The sequence below is a fragment of the Triticum dicoccoides genome, chromosome 2B (genome assembly GCF_002162155.2).
Source record: "Triticum dicoccoides isolate Atlit2015 ecotype Zavitan chromosome 2B, WEW_v2.0, whole genome shotgun sequence".
In the NCBI taxonomy this organism is placed as follows: domain Eukaryota; kingdom Viridiplantae; phylum Streptophyta; class Magnoliopsida; order Poales; family Poaceae; genus Triticum; species Triticum dicoccoides.
In genome coordinates, this window is record NC_041383.1 from 13287126 (window position 1) to 13295700 (window position 8575).

An 8575-nucleotide genomic window follows, 5' to 3' on the forward strand; every position below is an offset into this window, starting at 1 on the left:
ACGGCGGCGGAGACCAGCGATAGGAGGCGGCTGGCGAGGAGGAGACGATCCGGAGACCTTGGAGGCAGAGTGAGCAATGCGCGGGCGAACGGGTTTGGAGGAATTTCCAAATTTTTGCCCGTGACTATATATAGCCCGACTCTGTCGGTGTGACCGAGTGGAACTACTCGGTAGCACCGAGATGCATAACTGTATACAGTTACAGCAACTCGGTGTGACCAAAAAGTTCAAATTGGTTGCACCGAGATTGAAAATCTAGATCAACTTAGTGATCTCGGTAGGATCGAAATGGAGGAATCGGTCAGAGCGAGAATCACAAAGAAGTTTTGGAAGTTTAAGTCTATGACGAATCAGGGACTCTGAGTGCTCCTCACATAGAGTGGTTCGAATCTGACTTGATCAAATTTTGTGATGTAGCATGAATAGAGTTTGAGACGAGAAAAGCATAGATAGCTAGAGAAGGTTCTTAGGCATTAGAGTTGCTTTGACTCATTTCTTAGAGTTAAGCTCCCCCTAGATGTGAGATCCCCTTTTAGAGGGATGAACTAACCTTGGGTTTTGTCGATGATGACTTCATGTAGGTGTTAAAGATGTGGATGCTCAATGTTGACGTAGATCATTTGGAGCAATCCTTTGGAGTGAGTTGCACTTTCAACATGCCTACGTGGGTTAGTCCCACAAGGAACAAACAAGAATATCCATAGACATAGAGTGATGCACACACAAGATGATGTCCATGAAATCATTAGGTTACCTTGTCCCTTGCCTTACCAACATGAGGGTTTGTGACTCCTTGAACTAGTGCAAGATGTGGAAGTTGATTGCACTTGTCCTTGCCATAATGATATGAGTGAAGAATGTTGGCGGAGTCACCCTCAAGAACTCTCTAGTTCTTCTTCTTCGGGATCCACATCATCTTGATGGGAATCCTCGAAGTTGTAGTTGTACTTGATGAAGTAGAACTTGACGTAGTCTTGGGAACCCACGTGACCAAGGCCTTGGGTGCTTCTTCAAATGCATCAATCTCCTCTTGAAGCTTGTCCTTGCCTTTGTTCTTGTGGTCTTGTGGTGGAAGATCATCTTGAGCTTGTCTTCCCTTGAAGGAAGTGGGATCATACTTCTCTTGTTGAGGAACAAACTTCGTCTTGGGGTATTGATCTTATTCCCACTCAACTCCATTGGCATTGAACTTTCGTTCAAAACCAACACCTTGATTCTTCCGATGCCTTCCTTGCTTGCGTACAATTTCCTCGAATTGCTTACTCCCGGCAAGGCTCTTGTATACACCTTTCTCTATAATTCCCTTCAATAAGCTATTTTCTTGCTCAAGTGTAACTTGGCTAAGAGAATCATTAGTGGAATCAAGAGAACTACTAGAAGCAACAATATTTGGTTTAGCATAATTATTCTTACTACTAGAGGAAGAATCTTTCTTGTTCTTGTTACTAGACTTGACTTGAGGCATGTAAGTGGATAAGAGTAAACGCTTGGCAATGTAAGAAGAACTTTTCTTATAGAGATCATCATTGATTGCTTTCAAGAACTCATGTTCTTGCTCAAGATTGAGCTTTTCAAAGCGTAACTTCTCATGAGCCCTTAAAAGTTCTTGTTGATCTTCGAAGATAGTTTCATGAGCTAACTTAGAGTGTTTAGTTCTTTAGTTATAAGCTCAATATTATCCTTATCATTGTCATTCGTTTTATCTTGATTAGCATGATTAATTGATGTTTCATCATAGTATTCATCACTAGAGTTGTCAACAAGTAAATCATCATCACCTAGCAAGTCATCTTCATCACTATTGAAATCAACATACTCGGGATGTGTTACCTTTGGACCTTTGGCCATGAAGCATCTTCCAATTCCTTCATCTGGTGAGTCAAATATGTCGTAGGAGTTGGTTGACACAAGTGCTAGACCGGCAACACCTTCATGTTGAGTATATTCAGAGTCGGAGTGATAGCTTCTCTCGGAGTGATGGTCGGAGTCCGAGCCGGATACCCATTCACCAACATGAGCTTGATGTCTTCATTTTGTGTAGCTCCTTGATGACTTGTCCTTCCTTTCCGAATCCTTGCTTCTCCGTGAGTGTCTTCGTTCATAACGATCATCTCTACTCCTCACTCTTGGTGGTGATTCTTCTCTTTTGCTTCTTCTTTTTGGAGAATCGTCTCTTCTTTTGTAGGGTGCCGTACAATCATTGGAGTAGTGTCCGGGTCTCCCACAATTGTAGCAATTGCGCTCTCGACTAGAAGATCTTTTGTCATTGTATGACCTTGACTTGGAGCTTCTTTCTTTGCTTCTACTCTTGTAGAATTTGTTGAAGTTCTTCACCATTAAGCTCAATTCTTCATTGAAGGTTTTTTTCTCACTTGATGATGTGGGGGCTTCACATGAGTCTTTGTAAGCACCACTTGACTTGTTGTGAAGTTCTTCCTTATCCTTGAATGACATCTCATGAGCAACAATTCTTCCAATGACTTCTGTTGGCTTGAGATCTTTGTAGTTTGGCATCATTTGGATCAATGTGCACACGGTATCATACTTTCCATCCAATGCTCTTAGGATCTTCTTGATGATGAATCTGTTTGTCAACTCTTCACTCCCTAAGCCGGCTATCTCATTTATGATAAGAGCAAGCCTAGAGTACATTTCAGCGACACCTTGACCATCCTTCATATTGAACTTGTCAAGATGACTTTGGAGCACATCCAGCTTGGATTCCTTGACGGAGTCAGTACCTTCATGCATATCAATCAAAGTATCCCAAATTTCCTTTGCATTCTCAAGATGGCTGATTTTGTTGAATTCTCCGGGGCACAATCCATTGAAGATGATATCACAAGCTTGAGCGTTGTATTGCAGCATCTTCAATTTTTCCGCATTAGCTTCACGATTCGGCTCTCTCCCATCAAAGAATTCACCTTGCAAGCCAATACAAATAATAGCCCAAACGGCGGGGTTATGTCCGAAAATATGCATTTTCATCTTATGTTTCCAACTAGCAAAATTATTACCATCAAAGTAAGGACCTCTATGGTGATAATTTCCCTTGCTAGACGCCATACTCTCCTAGGTTGTGAAACCAAGGCTATGACCACCAAAAGCTATGGGAATCAAAGCAAATGGAGACCAAAGCTCTGATACCACTTGTAGGACCTTGAAGTATGTCTAGAGGGGGGGTGATTAGACTACTTGACTAATTAAAAACTTCACATTTTCCCAATTTTAGAGTTTGGCAGATTTTAGCAATCTTTGGACAAGTCAAGGAATCATCACTCAAATCAAGCAAGCATGCAAATAGTATATAGGCAGCGGAAATTAAAGCATGCAACTTGCAAGAAGGTAAAGGGAAGGGTTTGGAGGATTCAAACGCAATTGGAGACACGGATGTTTTTGTCGTGGTTCCGATAGGTGGTGCTATCGTACATGCATGTTGATGGAGACTTAAACACACGAAGGGTAACGGTTGCGCGAGTCCACGGAGGGCTCCACCCACGAAAGGTCCACGAAGAAGCAACCTTGTCTATCCCACCATGGCCGTTGCCCACGAAGTACTTGCCTCACTAGCTGTAGATCTTCACGAAGTAGGCGATCTCCTTGCCCATACAAAATCCTTGGTTCAACTCCACAATCTTGTCGGAGGCTCCCAAGTGACACCTAGCCAATCTAGGAGACACCACTCTCCAAGAAGTAACAAATGGTGCATTGATGATGAACTCCTTGCTCTTGTGCTTCAAATGATAGTCTCCCCAACACTCAATTCTCTCTCATAGGATTTGGATCTGGTGGAGAGAAGATTTGAGTGCAAAGCAACTTGGGGAAGGCTAGAGATCAAGATTCATATGGTAGGAACGGAATATCTTGGCCTCAACACATGAGTAGGTGGTTCTCTCTCAGAAATGGTAAGTTGGAAGTGTAGGTTTGTTCTGATGGCTCTCTCCACGAATGAAGAGGAGGTGGAGGGTATATATAGCCTCCACACAAAATCTAACCGTTACACACAATTTACCAAACTCGGTGGGACCGAATCAACAAACTCGGTCGGACCGATTCAATAAGCCTAGTGACCGTTAAATTTTCGGTGGGACCGACATGCAACTCGGTAGGACTGATATGGTTAGGGTTAGGGCATAATGTAATCTCGGTGAGACCGATTACACAAACTCGGTGAGACCGATTTTGGTAAATAGCTAACTAGAGAGTTGGTCAGGTAAACTCGGTGGGAACGATTTGCTCTTTTCGGTGAGACCGAAATGTTACAAAAGGGAAGCAGAGAGTTTACATTGCAATCTCGGTGGGACCAATCGCTCACTTCAGTTAGACCAAAACGTTACGAAGGGAAACAGAGAGATTACAATCCCATCTCGGTGAGACCGAGATCCCTATCGGTAAGACCGATTTGCCTAGGGTTTGTGGCAGTGGCTATGACATATGAACTCGGTGGCGCCGGATAGAAAGAATGGGCGTGACCGATTTTGGCTTTAGGTTTAGGTCATATGAGGATGTGAGAAAGTAGTTGAGGGTATTTGGAGCATATCACTAAGCACTTGAAGCAAGAGGCTCATTAAGCAAAACGTCATCCCTCCTTGATAGTATTGGCTTTTCCTATAGACTCAATGTGATCTTGGATCACTAAAATGTAAAATGAAGAGTCTTTAGCTTTTGAGTTTGAGCCAATCCTTTGTCCTTGATATTTTGAGGGATCCACTTTCATCATCCATGCCATGCCATTCATTGAGCTTTCCTGAAAGAATAGTCTTGGAATAGCATTAGCTCAATGAGCTATATGTTATTATGAATTACCAAAACCACCTAGGGATAGTTGCACTTTCAATCTCCCCCGTTTTGGTAATTGATGACAACATATAGATCAAAGCTTCGACAAATGATAATAAGATTGAAAAACATCGTCGCTTTGAGAAGTATGCGATAAGCAAGAGCTCCCCCTAAATTTGTGCATAGTTTAGGATTTGCTTTGGACTGCAAATGCACAAGGAATTAGGCTCATGGGTTATTCTTCCATGTCACATACATCTTGGTGGAGCATTCAAAATAATAAAGATTGAATACATGCACTCATCACCAAGCAAAGTGAATGATCATATAAGGATAGGTAAGATAATATCATCAAACAGGCATGAGTGTGGCTTATGATCAAACACATGATCATCAATGTCTCACAGATAATAGCATAGTATCTCAAGCAATCAAAAGCAAACAAAGTTTAACCACCAAAGCAAGAGAGAACAAAAGCAACACTCTCTCTCTCGAAGCCTGTGATCTATACATTTTTCTCCCCCTTTGGCAACAAGTTACCAAAAAGTTCATAGAAATTGCATAGTGCTAGATCGACTCTCAGGCTTGATCTTCAGGTGGTGGTGTCCGGAGAACTCCAAGAACGAAGGCTTCAGTTGATGTAGAGGGAGCTGGAGGAGTTGGTGCTGGAGCTGGTTGCCCTGGAGCTGTAGAAGTTGTAGCTGGCGCAGATGATGTGGCTCTAGTGTCTGTCACAGGCACGACAGCTGACCTCTAAGCTCTAGGCACTCTGGCAAATGCATCAGTGGTTGTCTTGCCCTTCCTCTCCTGCATGTCTTCCTGAAGCTGCTCCACAATTGACTGATTCTCAGTTACTTTGACATCTAGATCATAGAATTTTTGTTCCATGATTCTTTCCAAGCTCTCCTGGTTTTGAGTTAGGGTGGCCAACCCCTTCTCAATCCTCAGTGTTGATACTATCAAGTAACCAAGCTGCTCCTGCTTGTTCTTCAAAAAGTACTCAGATGCCTCCTCTTGAGTTGGCATCTTGGCAGCCTTCTCTCTCTTTGCTTTCTCCTTCTGCTCTTGAGCTTGCACTGATGATGGTTCATTCTCATTCATGACAACCTGATTGTCCTCAAAGTCTGGATAAATAGCAAAATGTTCCTTATCCAACAGATATTTCCCTGTGCCCATCTTTGAGTTAATCAACTCCTGAATCTGTGGGGCATATCCACAACTTCTCTTCTGGTCTGTTGCAGTCCTCTTAATTGTTACTACTACTACTACTACTACTACTACTACTACTACTACTACTACTACTACTACTACTACTACTACTACTACTACTACGATTACTATTATTATTATTATATTTCATTTTTCTGTTTTCCTTTTGTTTTCTTTGGGTCTTCTTTGTTTCTTTAATGATTTTTATTGGTTTTCTTTCTTTCTCATTTTCCTCCTTTTTTTGGTTTTTGTTTATTTCTTTGCTTTCAATGCTCTTTTTTTCTTTGTTTCTATATAGGTTTTCATTGTTTTTCCATTCTGTCTTTTTTGTTTTGTTCCTTTTGTTATTTTTTGTCTTTCATATTTTTTTTGTTTTTCTTTGTTCTATTGATTTTCATTCTACATTTTTCGTATACGTCAAGACCATTTTTCTAATACACATTTAACATTTTTGAATACATGGGCAACATTTTTTCCCTACATATTTTAAATATTTTTCAAATTCTTCAGTAACATGCTTCAAATACAAGGTTAACATTTTTGAATACATGGTAAAAAAATTATATACACATTTTTTTGAAATGCTTGACTACATTTTTCTAAAATAGAATAAACATTTTTTAATACATGGTCAACATTTTTACTATACATATTTAACATTCATCAAATTCTTGATTAACATTTTATTAAATGAAGGATTAATATGTTTTTTAGTACATGGTCAACTTTTTTATATACATTTAACATTTTCAAATACAAGTTCAGCATTTTTTAATACAACACAAAATTAACTGTTTTTAATACATGGTCAACATTGTTTCTATACAAAATTAATTTTTTTGAAATGGTTGATTAACACATTTCAAATACTTGTTTGACATATTTTAAATGCTTGATTAATATTTTTAAATACGTGATCAAGTTTTTCACACACGTTTAATATTTTCTGTATACATTTTTCTTATACATGACAAACATTTTCTCTATATGGATTTAATATTTTCAAACATTTTTTTCAAATGTTTTATTCATTTTCTGTAATATATCAATTTATAATATTCAGGAGTATAAACAAAAGTAAAAAAGAAAGAAAACATTAAATAAAAAAACAAAGAAATGAGGCCGTGGCCTCCAGCAAGCCTGGGCCGGCCCATCTAGCACTCCCCACACACAAGACTTTCCTACGTCTCATTATAAGCAAGAGACTGAGGCACTCCTATACCCCTCACAATTTTGCCACCCATAAGAGCAACTCTAGCAGACCCCGAAAATCTCGACCCGCAAAACGCGTTTGCAGTTTGACGAAGATCTCGTTTGCGGGTCGAGAACGAGCGTGGCCGAACAAAAACCCTAGATGAAACTGCATAATTTGGAAAAGAAAAAACAGTTTCGTGGGAGAAATTGCACCTCGTGAACGTGAGTAGTTCATTACGTATTACATATATTTACATGATCAAACACTACAAACACTAATTATACTACATACTACATCAGTATTAGTAGTAGAGGGGTGGGAATCTCACGGAGGCAAGCTCGCGGCCATGGACGACCCTGTGAAGGAGCTCAATCCTCCTCGCCGGAGTTGCCGAGGTCGATGTACTTCGCCCTCTGCTCCTCGCGGATGCGCCGCCACTCATCGTCCTTCTCCTTGGTGGCGAGGTTGGCCGCGACCGCCTACCGGAACTCGAAGTTTTCGAGCTCCTCGTGGTGGCGCCGGCGCTCCGTTCGGCAATGGCGGCCGCAACCACGTCGACATCGGCGACGAAGTCCTCCGGCCCGACGAGTCTGCGGCAGCCGAGCTCCTCGGGCTCCTCCTCGCAACCCCGCACTCGAACCCGTCAAACCTCCGATTTGCCTCGACACGTGACACAAAGGCTAGATGCATCATGGCCGACCTGACTACGCCTGGTCAGGATGACACGGTTGCCGTAGGCGTCTCGGCCTTGCGCACGGCCTCTTTTATGTGGTAAAATCGGCTGAACCAACATAAAAATTTCAGTTGCATGATATTTAGCGAATGTGATAAACAAGTGGTTCGTGCTAGACTTGAGGCTCACATGCATCCGTGTGAAACAAACAACGAACGTTCCATTTCCATTGTCGGCTAGCCTCGTACTATGCATGGATTGTCGTTTACTCGTTGAGTTGTCCGTTCTCTTGCACACACGCGAGCCACAGCTAGCTAGAACATGATACACACAATTAATTCGCCCCTTTTCATTAGTTCCATTATATGTGGACTCTCGCACGTACGTACACGCGTACTCTCGGCGACTAATCAACTTTAGAGCGACTGCACGCCATGCACGTACAATCGTCGTTGCCTTGACTCGTCTGTTCACTGTCGAGCGGCAATCTCGATCGTGACTCGTCTAAAGGACATGACTGTGATAACTGATATGCACAGCTAGCTAGTGGACAAGCTAAGGTTGGCCGTCAATAATCACTGTTACTCCATCCGTCCCTAATATAAAAACATTTTTGCACAACTAGTGTCAAAAGCGCTTACTTTGTTAGATCATCTACAGCCGGACCTCTCGTACCCGTCTCAAACGCTCGGGCAGGTCGTTGGGTCAATGACATGTAA